Source organism: Marmota monax, unplaced genomic scaffold (assembly GCF_021218885.2).
Source record: "Marmota monax isolate L192 unplaced genomic scaffold, Marmota_monax_Labrador192_F-V1.1 WCK01_AAM20220418_F8-fsc00057, whole genome shotgun sequence".
Taxonomy (NCBI): domain Eukaryota; kingdom Metazoa; phylum Chordata; class Mammalia; order Rodentia; family Sciuridae; genus Marmota; species Marmota monax.
Window position 1 is genome coordinate 3,495,701 of NW_026693933.1, and position 17,292 is coordinate 3,512,992.

At 36.1% G+C, this 17,292-nt stretch overlaps 1 long non-coding RNA gene across 1 annotated transcript; it reads left to right on the forward strand.

Moving 5' to 3' along the window:
- The first annotated feature begins 4,565 nt into the window (after positions 1-4,565).
- LOC131424911 (uncharacterized) lies at positions 4,566-16,796 on the forward strand. The gene is made up of 2 exons (XR_009228547.1): positions 4,566-5,142; positions 15,673-16,796. It is a non-coding gene; the product is annotated as an uncharacterized LOC131424911 (long non-coding RNA).
- The last annotated feature ends 496 nt before the right edge of the window (positions 16,797-17,292 follow it).

The window sequence follows — 17,292 nt, forward strand, 5'->3', positions numbered from 1 at the left end:
GTCATATTTATTTTGGTTTGCTATTTTGTTCTTGGCAAGATGAACAGTCCCTAACGCATGGAATGCTCTCAGTAAATCTCTTGGATGTTAAATGAGTGAATCCTTGGTGTTTCCTGATGGCTTTCAAATTCAACCAGTCACTATATGCTTTTGCTTCTATCTAATCACATATCTGATAAATCTGCTCTACGATCATCATCCCGGGACATTCCTTGGAGAAGGTCCTCAGCATGCCTTGCATGCCCTCAGCCTTGACTCTACCCACCAGATTTTCAGTTTAGACACAAACTTTCTTGTTCTGGAGTCTTTAAACACTCCCACATTTCTCAAGTAATAAATCTAAAGTTCTTAGACCAGTTTACAGGGTTTTCAACAACTTGACTTCAACCTCTTTTCCAATATTATCTCTCTACTTTATTCATTCCATGATTTAGTAATGGCAGAAGTCTCATGTGCCCTGAACACATCACATTCTTTTATTTTCTGCAATATAACCCCTCTGCTGTTTTGAACTCCTCTGCCATCTGTGTCTTGAACTATAGCATTTATGTGAATCTCACACTTTTAAATCAAACCCTTAACTCGGCAGGCTATTACAACCATTAGCCTCTAAGTACAATTGGCCAGTGATGAACAAAGTCATAATATGATGGTAAGAACTCTTTCTCTGACTTTAGACTCTGTCTTCTTTCCAGCTAAGGATATTCTGGTTACAGTTGCTAGGATTTTGCTCCCAATCATGTTTTATTGCCCTCAGTCTCTCCTTTCAACCTTCAGTCATCTTTCCTGGATCACCCACCTCTTGGGTCCTGCTTCAACCATGGTCATGGGAAACGTCTTCTTATCACACATGCTGATTTTATTTGTGAACTAAAACCCAGAGTGATTCCATTTTCTTGCCTTTTTACTGTACTGCTAATAATGGAGGGCACTTCTAGATTGATTGCTAATATATTTCACAACTTTTGAAGAAATTATATTTGAGGAGCTGGGTTATAACCTGAGTAACCATCCTGCTACTCTCAAAGTTCCTCATCTTGGTTTGATACACAAAATCTCATTTGAAAATTGAGGCCAGCTGTAAGTTCCACCTCCTTCAAACATTATTTTCAAGTGGATCTTATCAGATTCTCAGCCGAAACATTACTCCTGTCAGACTTCTTGGTAAACCAGTTTATTAAAATGATTCATGCACCTAAAACAAGAAATGGAAAGCCTAAATTGAAAAGATATCTCAAAATTGATGCATAAATGATCCAAGAGCGATTTGCTTTTGAAGTTCTAATAATGGATTATTTGTTGGTATTAGAAATCTCAAATTTACTTTTTCCAATACATTCTCTGACATTGTTTCACTAAAATATTATTTATGGTCCTACAATATGCTACAATATATGATTTATGAGGAGCTACAAGTCTGATTAATTAATTAGACAATTTACATATGCAGCTACTACAAAAACAGATTCTAGATCTCTTGAAGAATCAGGATAGGAAAAAGAGGTATTTCATGTTCAGTGAGGCTATTTCTGCCACTCATGGTTTGAAGTGGATCCTCTTCAAGGAATTTAGCTGAATGGAATTTGAACAGACTCTAATATGGTATAATAAGGTGAAATATCTTGACCTTCTGTATTTATAGTCATATTAGTCTGTAGTCTATTTATCACATTCTATTTCCTATTCTATCAATCTTATTTCCACTCCTTTATAAAAAAAAACAAAAACAGAAAAATCATCTATTTATGTTGATTATAAAACAAAAGAAAACCCTTTGTTCAGGAGGAGCACAGCTTTCCTTTATGCTGAATTCCCAGAGACATATTTCCTTTGTGTCATTTTTACAAAAAAAAATAGTATAATATATATATATATATATATATATAGTATAATATACATAAAGTACAAATGTAATCTATAATTTTTCCTCTAATAGGGTATAAAAGTGGTAATAGTCATGTGGCTGTATTTATGATGTCCTTTAAAGTAGAATTCATAAAAGAAATTCTATAAGAAATCACAAGTAGAGTCCATATGTGTGATTCTGAAGAACTAGAAAGAAGCAAGAAATTTAAAATTTCCTGAATTTCTTCACAAAAAAGTGGAAGTTTCCAAAGGTTTTTAGGAAACATGTTTACAGAAAAATTATATGGAACACACAGGGGTTTTGAGATTTAAATGCTTTTATTTTTTTTTCACTTTCCACATTTTTTTATTGGTACATTACTTGTACATAATGATGGTATTTGTTGTTATGTATTCGTACGTATACATGTCATAACAATATAATTTGGCCAATATCATTCTCCAATATTTCTACTGTCCCTCCCCAGCTCCCACCCTTGGTCCCTTTCCACTAGTGATCTCCCTTTGGTTTTCATAAGACACACACCCACTTTCTTTTCCTTTGTTCTCCCTACTTCCCAGTGTAAGTGCATTTAAAAGCTAAGTTAGCAAATTGATATAGCTAATTACATAAAGACTATTGGAGACAATGTAAACATATAAAGATGTCATGCCATCACAAAATCATAGGTGATCTGTGAATAATTTACAGTAATAAGTTGAACACCAATAGAATTTTTTTCTGTATCACAATAATTTGTTATCTGTATAGATTACTCATATATATTAATCTAGTTAAACAAAGTAGACAAGTTTTTCTTTTCAATATATTTTTGCATCTTTTTAAAACTATATCTTAGTTTTTTTTTAATTAGTACATATTTTTTGCATCAACTATCCTTCAGGATCCAATCAAAGCCCCATCACCTTGTAACTTTCTTTTCTTTCTTTATTTATATGTGTATAGTCTATATTGCACAACATATATAATTATCCAGGTTTATGCTTGATGTTTTTGTATAATTTGCATGGTTATTTTTTTATTTGGAAAAGTATTCTAAAATAATAGAATTAAATAAAACAAGATTTTCTAACATTTATCTTCATAATTGAAGATAGAACTTAAGGCCAAGACTCATGTATGCTGACTACCTAGTAATCTTTTCTTCTTACATAAATATATGATGACTTCAGTCAAAGTTAAATGAGCCTTGAAGAGTCATGTCAAGTTAGTAGAATTTTATTGAGACATTGAATTTTTTAATTTTAGCCCTGTTGAAAAATATCTATGCTTGGGTTTATTTATGTGCAAAATCATTTCATTGGTATTTTTCACTGTTTCAGAAATATAAGGTGTATCTTCTTATTTATTATTTATGTAATAAGTAAGTATATTAAATAATCTTGTTATTAATTTAATTATTATATTAAATATATAATATATAATCATATTAAGTATTGTAAGGTATTATGTAATATATAATAATGTCTAAATAATTATATTAAATATATTGATGTGATTATTATAATATATATTACATATTTAATATAATAATTAAAATTTTATATTTTCTAATTCTCATAACATAATTGTATTATTTATATATTATTATCTATATTAGTAAAAAGCATCATTTGATTCATTCTTTTTACTAAACACATAGATAGAATATCACTGTATTTGTATTGATGTTTTCTACTAGTCAATATTTCTTATAACTCTTTAGTTATTTAAAATATTTACTATATGGTTGTAAGTTATACTATTTGGTTGTAAGTCCTTGTACTTCTTGATTCTTATGTCCCAGATTACACAGCTTTTCCAATGGGACATCACTACTTCTATTAAGATTCTCCCTCTCTGTCCTGGAATTTAGCTCATCATTGAATTTACAGTTATGTGTAATGAACAAGCTAACTGTTCTAGCATGGAAACATGAAACCTCATTTGTGATAATAGGATTTGACTTGTCTTCTTTCTCTCACTTTTAATAATGTCATAATGTTGATGCATCTGAATGTAATTAGCATAAACAGTCTTAAGAAATGCTTTACTGTACCAGAAAATGTGGATTAGAATTTAAATTATTATTGTTTTTCCAGTCATTGACTTTTGGGACAAGGCCAAATGGGTTTCTGGTTCTTGGACTGTGCTAACCAATATAACTATGGGCATATGTCTTCAAGATTAATTTTATGACTAGATTTTCTTGTCTTCATGGCAGTAGCCTTTTCCTCCCAATGTCTATTGGAATGGATAAATTGTTTGGGAGGGGGGAACAATAGAAGCTAAAAACTCAAAGGTGGCAAGTGAAAAAAATCCCTTTCCTCCTAATTTCTTTTTCTTCTTCTCCCCCCTCCCCACCCACTACTGTGTTTTTTATCCTGGAGAAGCAGGGGGAAAGGGGAACATTCCATTTGCCCTGTTTCTCCTCCCTTTAGATAGTGGGAAATTGAGTCACGAGTCAATACTTCATTTTTCTACTCAGGAATTATTCATGTGAAGTGGAAAGTAAGAAACAAAAGAGAGGCTGGCTTAAATATCTTAATAACCATTGTATTTGACTCAAACTCTATCATAGCTGTATAGACAAAGACACTGATTAACAGGATTCTTATATGGAAGTAATTACTTAGGGCAGATCCTTGTTTGGGAGAACCAGTCCTCAAAGTCTGTGGCACCTCAGAAAGCCTCTGAGATAAATAGGTGACAGGCGATGGTTTCACTGTAACTAGTTGAGTTCTAGGGTGAGGTTGAGGACTACAATTGGACTTCCTCCTGCTATGTGAAATACCTCTCACTAGTTCCTGTCTTAGCTAAGAGATGAATATGATGTTTATGGGTTGGACTAAATTAGGTCATAAGTTAAATCTTGAGGTTTAGTAGTTACTATCTGGTGATTAGAGATCTTTTAAACCACTGGACATTGTGAGCAATTTGTATATTTCTGGAGATTTTAGAGAGTGCTTAACTGGGCTGACATTTTTTTTTTCTTGATCTTATTGCAAACGCAGTAAAGAACACTGTCTAGGAAGCCTTACCATATCCTCCCTTTGTGGGTGTGTTTAATCTCATTGTGCAAATAAATATTCTTCGTTTGTTTTCGGTGTAGGTTCTTTTTCTTAGACCTTGGAAACTCTGAAGAACTTTGCATATATAAGTGTTTGGTGTCTTTATGGGTATTCTGGAAAAAAAAAGAAGAAGAAAAGAAAGGAAAGACAAAGAGAGATAGATGAAGAGAAAAAGGGAGAAAGAGAGTACAACTAAGAAAAAGAGAAAGATGTCAAAAATGAAAGGTAAGTATATGGAGCAGAATGTACCTTAAAAATAAATGAAATCAAAGAAACAAATGCATGGTTTAGAATTCATAACTGTACTCTGAGTTTTAATTTGTTGAATAATCTAGGCTACCATATTTATAAAATAGGCATATTAATAATAGCATCATCATGCTGATTTCAAAATTATACTAATAGTCTTCTACTCAACATCTTCCTTAAATTAAATATCTATTACATATATATGTATGTGTTTGCTGAATTCTTTATAGATCATAAATTATGGAATTTTTTGCAACTTGAGTGTGTGTATAGAACATTGAAGTTAGTCCACCCTACTTAGAGATAGACCAGATTCTAGGAAAGCATCTCATCTTCGGTTTGTAAGTAGGTTTATATTCCTGTGTTGACACTGGTAAGAATGGCAGTGTTAGTATGGAACATTTTTTTTGAGGATTCTGGAGGCTGCATATAGATTGGGGGAGAGAGTTTTGTGACTGGTGACTTCTGTCTGCATGCACCCTGCATGGAGAATGGTGACAGGTATTTGGTATTTTGATATCTCTAATCTATTTCAACATCCTGAGTTTACAGGAAAAAAGCCCAGACATTTCTATGACACTTCAGAGATTGTGCAACTTATTCACATACGCTGACAGTTAATTTTTACATTCCTGTGAAGTATGCAGTATTTTGAACCCCAAGTATAGATGAGAAACTGATGTTTTTCAAGTTCACAAGTCAGTGACAGAGCTAAGACCAGAGGCAAGGCCTTATGTCTTCTAATAAAAAAAACCTTTCCACAATGAAACAAAAGGCTGTTGCTGTACCAGTTAGGAATGCCTCTGTGGGCACAAGAAAATCTGATTAGTGAGTGATAGGCTAAACAAACATAGTCAGTCCCACATGGTGCATTAGTTTCCAATTGCTGCCATAACAAATCACAAAAAATTCAAATAGTACAAGTTTATTATCTTATAGTTCTAGAGGTCAGAAGTCTAAATTCAGTTTCACTGGCACAAAAATCAAGGTGTCCATGGGACTATGCCCCTTCTGGAACCACCACGAGAGAGTCCCTTTCTTGGCCTCTTACAGCTTCTAGGGACAACTTGCATTTCTTAGTTTGTAGCCCTTTCCTCCACCTCCAAGGCAGCAGCTCAGCATCCTCTCTCCTCTCTGACTTCTGCTTCCATCCCCACTTCTTCTCATTCTGACTGTGATCTTCTTGCTGTCCTCTTAAAATTACCTTGGACCCACCCAGACAACCCACACTGATCTTTCCATCGCAGAATCTTTAACTTAATCTGCAAAATCCCTATACCATGTAAGGCTACATATTCACAGGTTTTGGGAATTAGGACATGGACATTTAGGAGCCCTAATTTAGTTGACTATAATAAGGTCAGCATAATATCCCAGAGATGGTGCAGTAACTCATAAGTCTATCTATCATCTTACCACCAATGTGCTGAATTTCTTTCTTCTTTTCACTCTGACTTCTTTAAAGTTTTGACCCATATCTCATGATCACAAGATGACTGCCATAGCAGATGGTGTATAATTCTTTTTTGAGGTAGGAAAAGAATGGAAAGGCAAAAGAAGCTTCTTCCTTTTCATTCAGGAAGTGAAGGCCTGCTCATGAGGTTCTCCCTCTGTCTCACAGGCCAGCACTCTCACAGGGGTCACCTTAGCTGTCAGGGAGAATAGGAATGCAAATATTTCACATTTTAGTCTTTCTTTTTGAGGACCGCAGGGGACAAAGAAGATTAAAAATGAGTTTTCAGTGAGTCAACCTCCTATTAGTCAGAATCCCTAGATGCAAACAGTAGAATTCACAGTATTTAATTTTAACAGAAAGATTTTCAATGTAATGTTAGATCACAGGATTGCTGCCAAGAATAGAGGACTAAGCTTATTGATAACAAAATCTAATGATATAAGGAGGATCATACCAATATGGCACAGAACTTTTCTAGCATAAACATCATAGTAGCTACTGTCCCTGGCAGGTCATTTGTGAATGTCATATATGGATTCCAGGAGCTCCACCATCCTATCTCCATGATAGCACCTGTCAAAAGATGTCCCCAAAGTGGCCACTCATATTGCTTCTATTTGCAGCCAGGTCTCTAACTAACAAAATCTGTGCATGTGTCCACCCATAACTGCAAAGGGATCTTGGAATGAAAGTCCCTTGGACTAGGCTATCTAGAAAGCAGAGCCTGAGTTAAGGATTAAAATGCTGAGACCTCGAGAGGTGTCAAAGAGTAAGGGTGAGGTGAGGAGAAAGCAGAGGTGGGACAAGGTACTGTAATGCATTTTTGTGTGGGTTCCTGCTGTAGTATTAGCTCTGGGTATGTGTCCATTGACAGGTTATATTTCTCCAGAGCAGTTAAAAGAGGAACTGATTCAGGGTTGGGGTTGTGGCTCAGTGGTAAAGTGTTTGCCTCACATGTGTGAGGCACTGGGATATAAATGAACAAAATAGAGGTCCATCAACAACTAAAAAAACATATATATAAAAAAAAGAGGAACTGATTCAGAGTGATCCTGAAACAGGAGAAAGGAGCAGAAATTTTTCCATGGAACTTCCTCCAATGTTCATTTCCTGTCTGTCAAGGTCAGTTCACAAGGACTAGATCCCTCATGCTTTAAAGTCGTATCATTCATACACTGGTAGCCATTCAGGAAGCCAGATCCCACTCCTGATACTGTGGCATTGCATCTAAACCTGGAAGCAAAGGGAAAGCCTAGGGTCAATAGCTTTAACATCTGGGCGATGTGGACCACGTGGCCCTGCGCTTCATGTCAGCCTCCAGCCAGCCTGTGGACTAGGTAGTTCATCAGGACTAAGTAGCACCTTCAGAAGGAAGGAGGCAGTTGAAGGAATCCAAAGATGTACCACAGGTCTTTGTCCTGTGGATTTTTTTTTTTTTTTTTTTTTGGTTTCTATCTTAAGAATGCTGTTTTTCACAAAGTAGAATGTGATCATAATATAAGGAGAGTGTTCAAAAGATATTGGGCAGCCACTCATGACAGAATCTATTGTTATCTGACACATCTGGCCACCTAGTTAATGAACATCTCCCATGTGATCCACTCCACAGCCTCCTAGAAATCATCACTTTTTTTTTTCTAGAAATTGTCACAGTTTAAGCTTCAGGAGGGTAGTACTCAATGGTTTTGATTACCATTGTATACTCAGGAACTAATACAATGCCCAGCATCGTGTAAGTGTGGATAAATATTTGTTGATTGGATGGATAGAGGAATGACTAAATGAATACCAGATAGCATATGATAACAATGATATAGGTGGTTATCACAGAGATTAAAACACTCTTCAATCACTTGGGGAATGTTCAAAAAAGAGAAAAAAAAAACTTTCTTGGTTGGGCCTTGGCATATAGTTTTAATAAGTAAAGCAAAGAGAATAGGGACACTCCAGGCAGAAAAGCCATGCAAGGAAAGACAAATGTATGCAAATGCTCTTAGTGTGTTCATAAGATGGTGGAAAAACCAATGCTGAATCAAATTTCTGGTAAGCTTGTTCCTATATATGTGTCTATGTATTTGTAAATGTGTGTGTGTGCATGTTTATGGATTTCTGCTGATCTCTCATTATTCTTCTGACTGGCCCACAAAACATTGTGCTGGAGAGAATGATGCCTTAATTCTATCACATCTGAACCTTGCCTGCGAGACATTTTTCTTGAGTGACCTGGGAAGCTAAACTCTCTTAATGAGATTATTGGCATTTTCTGTTTCAAACCAAAATAGGACCGATTGGCCTGCACTAGCAAGTGCTTTGCAATCTACACCATCTATGTTGTGGTCATTGCTAAAGTATTAGAGCTAACCCAGGAGACAGGAAGAGGCATTAGAATTCTTTCTGCTCTAGCCCTGTTTAGAGATATAGCCCAAGATAAAGAAAACAGTGCATTTTTTTTTCTTTATCAGAATACATCTTCCCTGTAGAGCTGAGGTTTTTAAAGAAAAGCCAAAAGGAACTTGTTGGTCACTCAGGGTGACTATTCTCCTAGCACTCAATGCTAGTTAAATCAAAGGACTTTAGATTTAACCCATTTGGCCTCAGCTATTTGCTTGTTAATGTGATGGGTGTGGGGAAGAGAATCCTAGAAACCTTAATCCCATTTACCAAAATACCAAAGCAATCTGCACCTTATATCACATAGCTAATTATGTCTGAGGTAAGCTTAGGAAATTTAGTCATTTGTTGAGGGTTGTTTTTCCCATAACAAAGTCTCCAAATAGAATTATCACGTCTATCAAATGTTAATTTGTCAAGAAAAACAGAATAGCTAATAAGGATAATTAGATTTATATTGTAAATAGAGAATTATACTGAAGGCTTCCATGTCTCCAAAAGGAAGTATGAAATATGACTGAGAGGGAAGTCTTAATCAACCAAACTCTAGAATTGCTTTCTCTTCAATGTACGACAGAGTCTTTCTCTGGAACCCTGTTAGGGAGAAAGAATGCAGCCTAACTTGGCATTTTAGGTTTTCTGTGAGATATTATGATAGCTACCCAGACAGTTCTGACTTTGAGATCCTAGTTCTCAGTTGTGACTTGTCTCCTGCAGAAAACAATGCTCCTTCATGTCACAGACAGGAAGGCGTCTGCCTGGCTCTCTTGATGAAGGACAGAGGTGAGACTATAACTTCTATCCCTGTATAGGGACAGACACCAGCATGCTGGTAGGATTTTTAAGAATTCTGAGATTTCCAGTAAATGAGGTTTCTAGTGACTTCCCTCAGCCAGTGGGTATTGATCATATTGATATTAAGATCTTGATCACATATTTGAACTTCTAGGAATCTAGTAGTATTTATTCCACATCCTGTGTTCTGTTTGTGCTTCCATTTCTTGTTTTCCACCCACAATGTCTCTTCTATAACATTTGTTATAATTTTGAGAAGTTGAGCTGAGGTAAAACATTGAATTGATTTTTACATAAATTAATACCTATTATTTATATAGTAGGTAAGTTATTAAATTTTAGAGCAAGGACTACAAATATTCCCTTCAGTATATAGTGTCCCAAAGGGGATAGGAACAGACAGAGGAATTTGCTAAGAAAATGAAATTAGAAAGCTGCTGACACTAAGTCTCTTTCTCAGGAAAAATCAGAAAACTTCCCTCGCTCCCCTTCCACAGCCCCTAACTGATGAGGCTGCTCATGGGAAGAGTAGCTGTGTCAGCCACTTCCCTTTCCTCAAATTTTCAATGGAAACAACTAGAAACTGCAAGAGACTTACTGGGTGGCAACTGTCCAGTTTCAGCATAATAGCTGTGAAGATCCGCAAGTTACTGGATGGAGCATTGATGACTAGAAAACCAGTAAAAGGAGTGTCTTCCCAGCTCTGCATATTGACTATCCCCACTTACATTTTGAGTGTTCTCTCCACTGTCTGACTCCCATTCTAGGCTTTCTGTTGGCCTCCTTCCTCTTCCATGTTCCCTTTTCACTCTTTATAATTTGGGATATTTATACTGTTTAGAAATCTTCTGTTATCATAAGAAATGCTGAAATGAACATTTCATAGTTAATTTGGCACATACCTCTAAGAATTATCTTAGGATAAATTCCTCAAAGGGAAATTATAAAACCAGTGTATAGATCATTATATTGCGTTAATTGCCAAAAAGTCCTCAGAAAGGTATAATTTATTTTCACTTGAAAGTATATGAATCTCAGCAAGGTGAGTGAGAAAAAAAAGTTGGGGGGACTTTACTGGAATGTAATACTGGACATTCAAAGCAGACTCAGGAGGTTGGCTCTAATAAAATAAGAAAGCCCCAGCTCCACATCTGCTGCAGTGACCAGAGGCACCAGCCAGAGCGGTCCCCAAGCAAAGTGGAGGGATAAGGGAATTAAAGGAACCCACATTTTTAAGAGGCCTGAGGTGTATCTGGGCACAGAGAGTTCAGAGATCAAAGACATTGCTCTACTAAACGGAAAGGCATGTTGCACAATATCCTTGTGTGGGAAAGAAGCCACCATCTCTCCAGGCTGCATGCAGAGGACAGAGAAAGAAACCATTTTACGGCCTTGTCATGAGGGCTGACAGCTAAGTGAGCTAATTCCTGGCAAACCTGAGTTTTGTCTAAAACACAGGCCTGGAAAATCCAAATTGCATGATATAGAGTGTGCCTGAGTGACTAGGAGAAAATCAAATGTGGAGAGAGATTTACATGGGGGAATGTTGGTCTTGGAAACTCACCTGGCTCTACCCTACCCCTCCAATCTGACTGCTTGCAGACTGGCCGGGAGAGATGACCCTAGATGGAAATTTGAAAGATGAGGAGCAGGAGACATTGACTTTGGAGACTGAACCCAAGACCAGGAAACATGGGGTCTGCAGGTGACATAGTGGACTAAGAATTGGCTCTTCCACCAAGTGGCACCCAGGAAAGATCCTTAGGGTCCAGTCTTCTAGTGTGGATCAGCAATTTCTGGGCCCTGGAGGCACACTAATTTAAAGTCTCCACACCAACTGAAATGTAGCAAAGAGCCTGGAGCATACCTAAACTTAAGCCCCACCTCCAGGATTTCCTCCTATGGGATTACCCCCTCTTACTACAGCAATCCAACAGAGAGCGGGGCATCATGATCCAGATGATGCCACCTAACACTACTGAGAAGCTGAAAATCGTTTGAACTCCAATGGAAAGGATTCTTCAACTTTATATCAAGATTTTTTTCTCTTTCCTTATTCTTTTCTGTTTAATTGTGACCTTAATTGTTCATGGATTTTTTTTTCTTCTTCTTCTCCTTCTCCTCCTCCTCCTCCTTCTCCTTCTCCTTTTTCTTTGGATTGAACACAGAGGCACTCAGCCACCGAGCCACATCCTCGGCCCTATTTTGTATTTTATTTAGAGATAGGGTCTCATTGAGTTACTTAGTGCCTTGCTTTTTGTTGAGGCTGGCTTTGAACTCGTGATCCTTCTGCCTCAGCCTCCCGAGCAGCTGGATTACAGGTGTGGACCACTGAGCCCAACTTCATGGACGTTTATACTTATTCATATTTGTATTTTCTCTCATTTCTGGCACTTTTGAAGCCAATTAATTTTCATGGATTTTTTAAACTAGGATGTTTTATTAGTATATTTCAGTTTTGTATTCTCTTATTTTTAAGTTTTCAATGTTTACTTTACATATATTTTATTCTCTTACCTGTTTCCCTTGATTCTCTTTCTCTCTTTTCTTTTGCTAATAGCCAATCTCTATTCTTTCATTCTTTCTTTAATTTTTTACTTCCATCTTCTCTCCTCCCTCATACTTATCACATCCTATATCACTTCTGTTCTCTCCCTGTCCACCATTCAAAATTATAAAGTCTTTGCAAACTTAATGTTTTTATTGTAGGCAATAACTGATCATATCATTTATGTTTATTGTGACAATTAACATTGTAAATGTCATAGTAGGAACTATTTGGTCTAAGGCTATATATTGTTTGCATTGGTTGTTATTATTATTATTTATATGTAACAGCAGAATGCATTACAATTCTTATTACATATACAGAGCTTAATTTTTCATATCTCTGTATACATAGTGTACTCACACCAATTCGTGTCTTCATACATGTACTTTAGATAATAATGATCATGACATTCCACCATCATTAATTACCCCATGCTCCCTCCCTTCTCCTTCAACCCCTCTTCCCTATCTAGAGTTCCTCTATTCTTCCCATGCTTCCCCTCCCTATCCCACTATGAATAAACCTCCTTATATCAAAGAAAATATTTGGCATTTGGTTTTTTGGGATTGGCTAACTTCATTTAGCATTATCTTCTCTAAGTCCATCCATTTACCTGCAAATGCCGAGATTTTATTTGATTCTTCTTATCTTGTATAATACTCTTTTGATGTGGTAAGCCATTAATTGAAATTTTGCTTTGTTTTGTTTTCTGTTTTCACTGAGAAGTCATTGGTTCAAGGGTCTATGGATTCTAATGACAGTGGGAAAACTTGAAAAACAGTGGACTGGTTGTTGGCTCTGGCCTTACCAGAATTAATCTAGAGTTGTAGAAGGAGCTATGCACTTAGATTATATCAGGTAAAACACAGGTGATGGAGTCATAAACATCCAGCTCTATCAGTGCCCCAGAGAAAGTAGCTTTCAAAACTTTTTCTTTTGTTTCTATAAATACTCATTCTTGAACACTACTGCTTCCATTACTCAAAATATATTAGTCTTATTATGTTCAATATTGTGCTAACTTATAAAAATACATGAAGGTTAGTTACATTTCATTTTTATACACACAACGCTTCTCTATGTTGCTCCAAATGTATAAGGTACAAATTCAAATTGAGTCTTAGGTAAGTTGATGGTTCAAAGCTTATAATCTGGATTCCTATTCATTTTTCTATTCTACACCTTTTTTAAAAAACATTTTTTTAGTTATACATGGACACGATATCTTTATTTTGTTTATTTATTTTATGTGGTACTGAGCATCAAACCCAGTGCCTTACATGTGAGAGGCAAGCTCTCTGCCACTGAACCACAACTCCAGGCCCCCTATTCTGCATCATAATAATCAAGAATAAATTTGAAATAATATGGTTATGTGAAAGATGCAATAAGTGCCTAATGACAGAGAAATGACAGCAATTTTTAATACCCAATACCCCTCATAGGATGCTGTGTGCTTTTCAACTCAATTTGTCCTCTAGTTACAATTGAGATAGGGTTATATTACATGTTTGAGTTACACACTTTTTTTGCAGGGGGTTTTAAATTATTTTTACTTTTTCTTTGAGGTTTTGTACCAGATTTCTAATATTAATGTTATTGGGCTATTAGGTTGCAAACTGTAAGCAATGGTCTCTCTACGGTTTTCCTGTTATCTAAAATAATAAGAGTATTAGCCTTGAATGGGGCTGCAAGTAGTTTTTCTGTTCCAACCTATGGTAGGAGTTCTTTCTATAAAATATTATTAGAGAAAAAAGATGGTAACTTAAGGGCAGATGTTGGATAAAAATTCAATTCACTGAAAATCAGGCAAGACATGTACTTTGTGTGGATGCCAATTTCTTCATCATAAAATAGAGATAATAGTCCTTACCTCATTAAGTTGTTTTGAAGACAAAATGAAATTTTAAAAATAAAACATGGAAAAATATGTTTGAAACTCTAAAACACTGTAAAAAACACAAGGGACAAACTTAAGTTTACCAAGAGGGTGGCTGTTTATCCTTGGTGTGGCGCTAAATCAATTCTGCTTTACTCCTAGTGGAGAAGACATTAATTGGACTTCTGAATGTGGCTATAGGTTTACTCATTTATCCTTTCAAATCCTTATGAAACCCCAAAGATGAGAAAATATTGCTTACCATCGGTTTTTTTTCCTAGTGGTAAAGTTTGGGCTTCTGGGAAATATTAGTAAAAAATGTATTTAAATGAGCTTCTGAATATAAAATGAAGAGCTTATTATGAAAACTTCAAATCTATTTTAACTTTACCAAGCTGCCATTTAGATTAGCAGAAATGTATTCATTTCATAGCAAAAAAGTTATACTTATTTTAAAAATAATGTTAAATATTCAATAACATATTAGAATGGTCTTAGAAAGATTAATAATCAAAATTTTGGAGAAAATAATAAAGCATACAATGGAGGAAAAATTAATGACTTGAAAATCTTATAACACAAACTTATTAATACAGTTCTTTACAGGAACAAATTAATTCTGCATGTATATTTGATAATAAAACAGTCTTAGACAAATGGAATATTGGGATTGGATAATATTCGTCTCATTGAACTCCTACTGTCTAGTAGTAAAGTCCTGAGCCAGTGATTGTCTGGAGTCGGGGGTCTGTTTATGTGTTTCCACAGGGAGAACAGCAGCCGATTTGGATTCCAGAAAGATTAACTAAAGCGATTTCTACAGACCAAAAAGAAGATGATTTGGCTCAAATCCATAACAACTGATATCCAAAACTCCAGTTTGGCTATTCTTACATCTGCAACAGAACCAGGATGCTTTTTTCAATATCTATTTTATTATTGCCCTTTGCCATATCATGAAGTTCTATTTTGTTTTTTGAGCTCATACAGACCTAGGTTAATGTTTTGCTGATCAGTTCTATTTTTTGACTATAGAGTTTTTAAACATTGCAATGGAGATTTCACCTGTAAAAAGTTATAAGGCCTTTACTATAATGTTATGTGTTGTATGTATTATATTATGTGTGCACACTTGTGTTTTGTGTTATATGTTTGAATGTACGTATGTCCATATATCATATATGATGAGCGCTCATGATAAAATGGATCCAAATATTTTTTTTCACGTGATTTATATGGTTTAATTTAAATTGGGTAAACAACTGTTGAGGATTGTTTTAATATGTAAACAAAAAAGAAGGTTAACAGATCTGTTTGTTTACTTTCACCTTTCCTTTTCATTATATTTAATAATTCTCTTAAAGATAATGTAAATTGTTAAGAAAATTGTTTTCTTTTAGTGCCTTCTGTAATGTTACATAATTTTTTCTTTAGCCATTATTGCCAGAATTCCTATCTTCATCCCAGTGCTGGTGAAGTCAAAGATAAAACCAATCTACAGCTTCTACAATAGCCATCACTGAACTGCTTGCAGAACTTGCCTGGACACATTGTGAGCTCACCTGTATGCATTGTGAACTATCTGTTGGTGCAGCAACTTGTGGTAGTGTTGGGGTATTTTTGCTGATGATGTCATTGGTGGTACAATTTTTCCAAAAGGAGCCGTCAATTGGCTTGGTGTATCTTCCTCCCTTCTGCTTGTCATGATCGTCCAGCTAAAATTTGGGGGCCAACAGAGGTGAGGCAAAGAACCTCACCCCCCCCCCCCCGCTGGTACAAAGACCTCTCCACAGGTGTGGCTGTATACTGGACCGGTAGTCAGTGACGGGTAAGATCTAATTGCAATGGTACCAACCTAAGGACCATATGTACTATTGGACAACCTAAGGCAGGCACGGTCCCTAAGCCACATGCTTGTTGTTTAAACAGAGAGGGGGAGATGTTGAGAGCCACAGCCGAAGGGGCCCCAGCAAACTTCCAGCTGCCAGCAAACTTCCAGCTGCCGGCTGATGATTGGCTCACAGCGGCCCCAGCAACATCTAGCTGATTGGCTCCTCAGCCCCAGCAACATCTAGCTGATTGGCTCCTCTGCGGTGATGCTCATTGGGCTGTTTCCCTGCCCTTTCAGACCACGGAGCTGCTCATTGGGGGACTTTTTTGGCTCCACCCACGTGACCCAGCCAATCGGCCTCAAGAGCAGGAGGATTGTGGGAGGTGGAGAGAAGCTTGTGTGGGAGAGAGAGGCTTGTGGAAAGCCGGTGGTGGCAGTTGAGGCTCTGAGGGTTTTTCCTGAGAGGCTGTTTTGTTTAGCATGTGTGGTTCTAAAAATAAAGTTAGTTTCTTTTGACAAGTGGCTCCTGATTGTGCCCAGCCAGACTGCGGCATTTAAACAAGAGTGTCACAGCTGCTGACTCTGATTTTCTGTTTTAATGTTTGTACAGTTGTCTCCCCACATCCATGCTTTTATTATGTAGTTTCAATTACCCACAGTCAACCACAGACTGAAAATGTTAAATGGAAAATTTCAGGAATAAACAATTTCCAAGTTTTAAATTGTGCACCATTCTGAGTAGTGTGGTGAAATATGCACCATTTCATTTCCTCCAGCTTGAGAAATGAATCATCCCTTTGTACATATATCCACAGGGTATATGCTACCCACCTACTAATCACTTACTGGATGTCTCATTTCTCAGATCGACTCTAGGGATATTTCAGTGCTTGTCTTCAAATTCTTATTTTACTGAGTAATAGCTCCAAGGTACAAAAGTTTTGATGCTGACAGTTTGGATATATCAAAGAGAAGTCATAAAGCACTTCATTAAAGTATTATCTTTATTATTTTGTGACACAAGAAAAAGGGTGATTACAGTACAATATTTTGAGAGAGTATAAAAAGCATATTCATATAACTTTTATTATATTGTTATAATTGTTCTATTTTATCATTAATTATTGTTATTTCCTATTGTGCCTAATTTATAAATTAAACTTTTTTTCATAGTGTGTATTTTTAGGAAAAATTATACTCTATATAGGGTTCAGTACTATCCA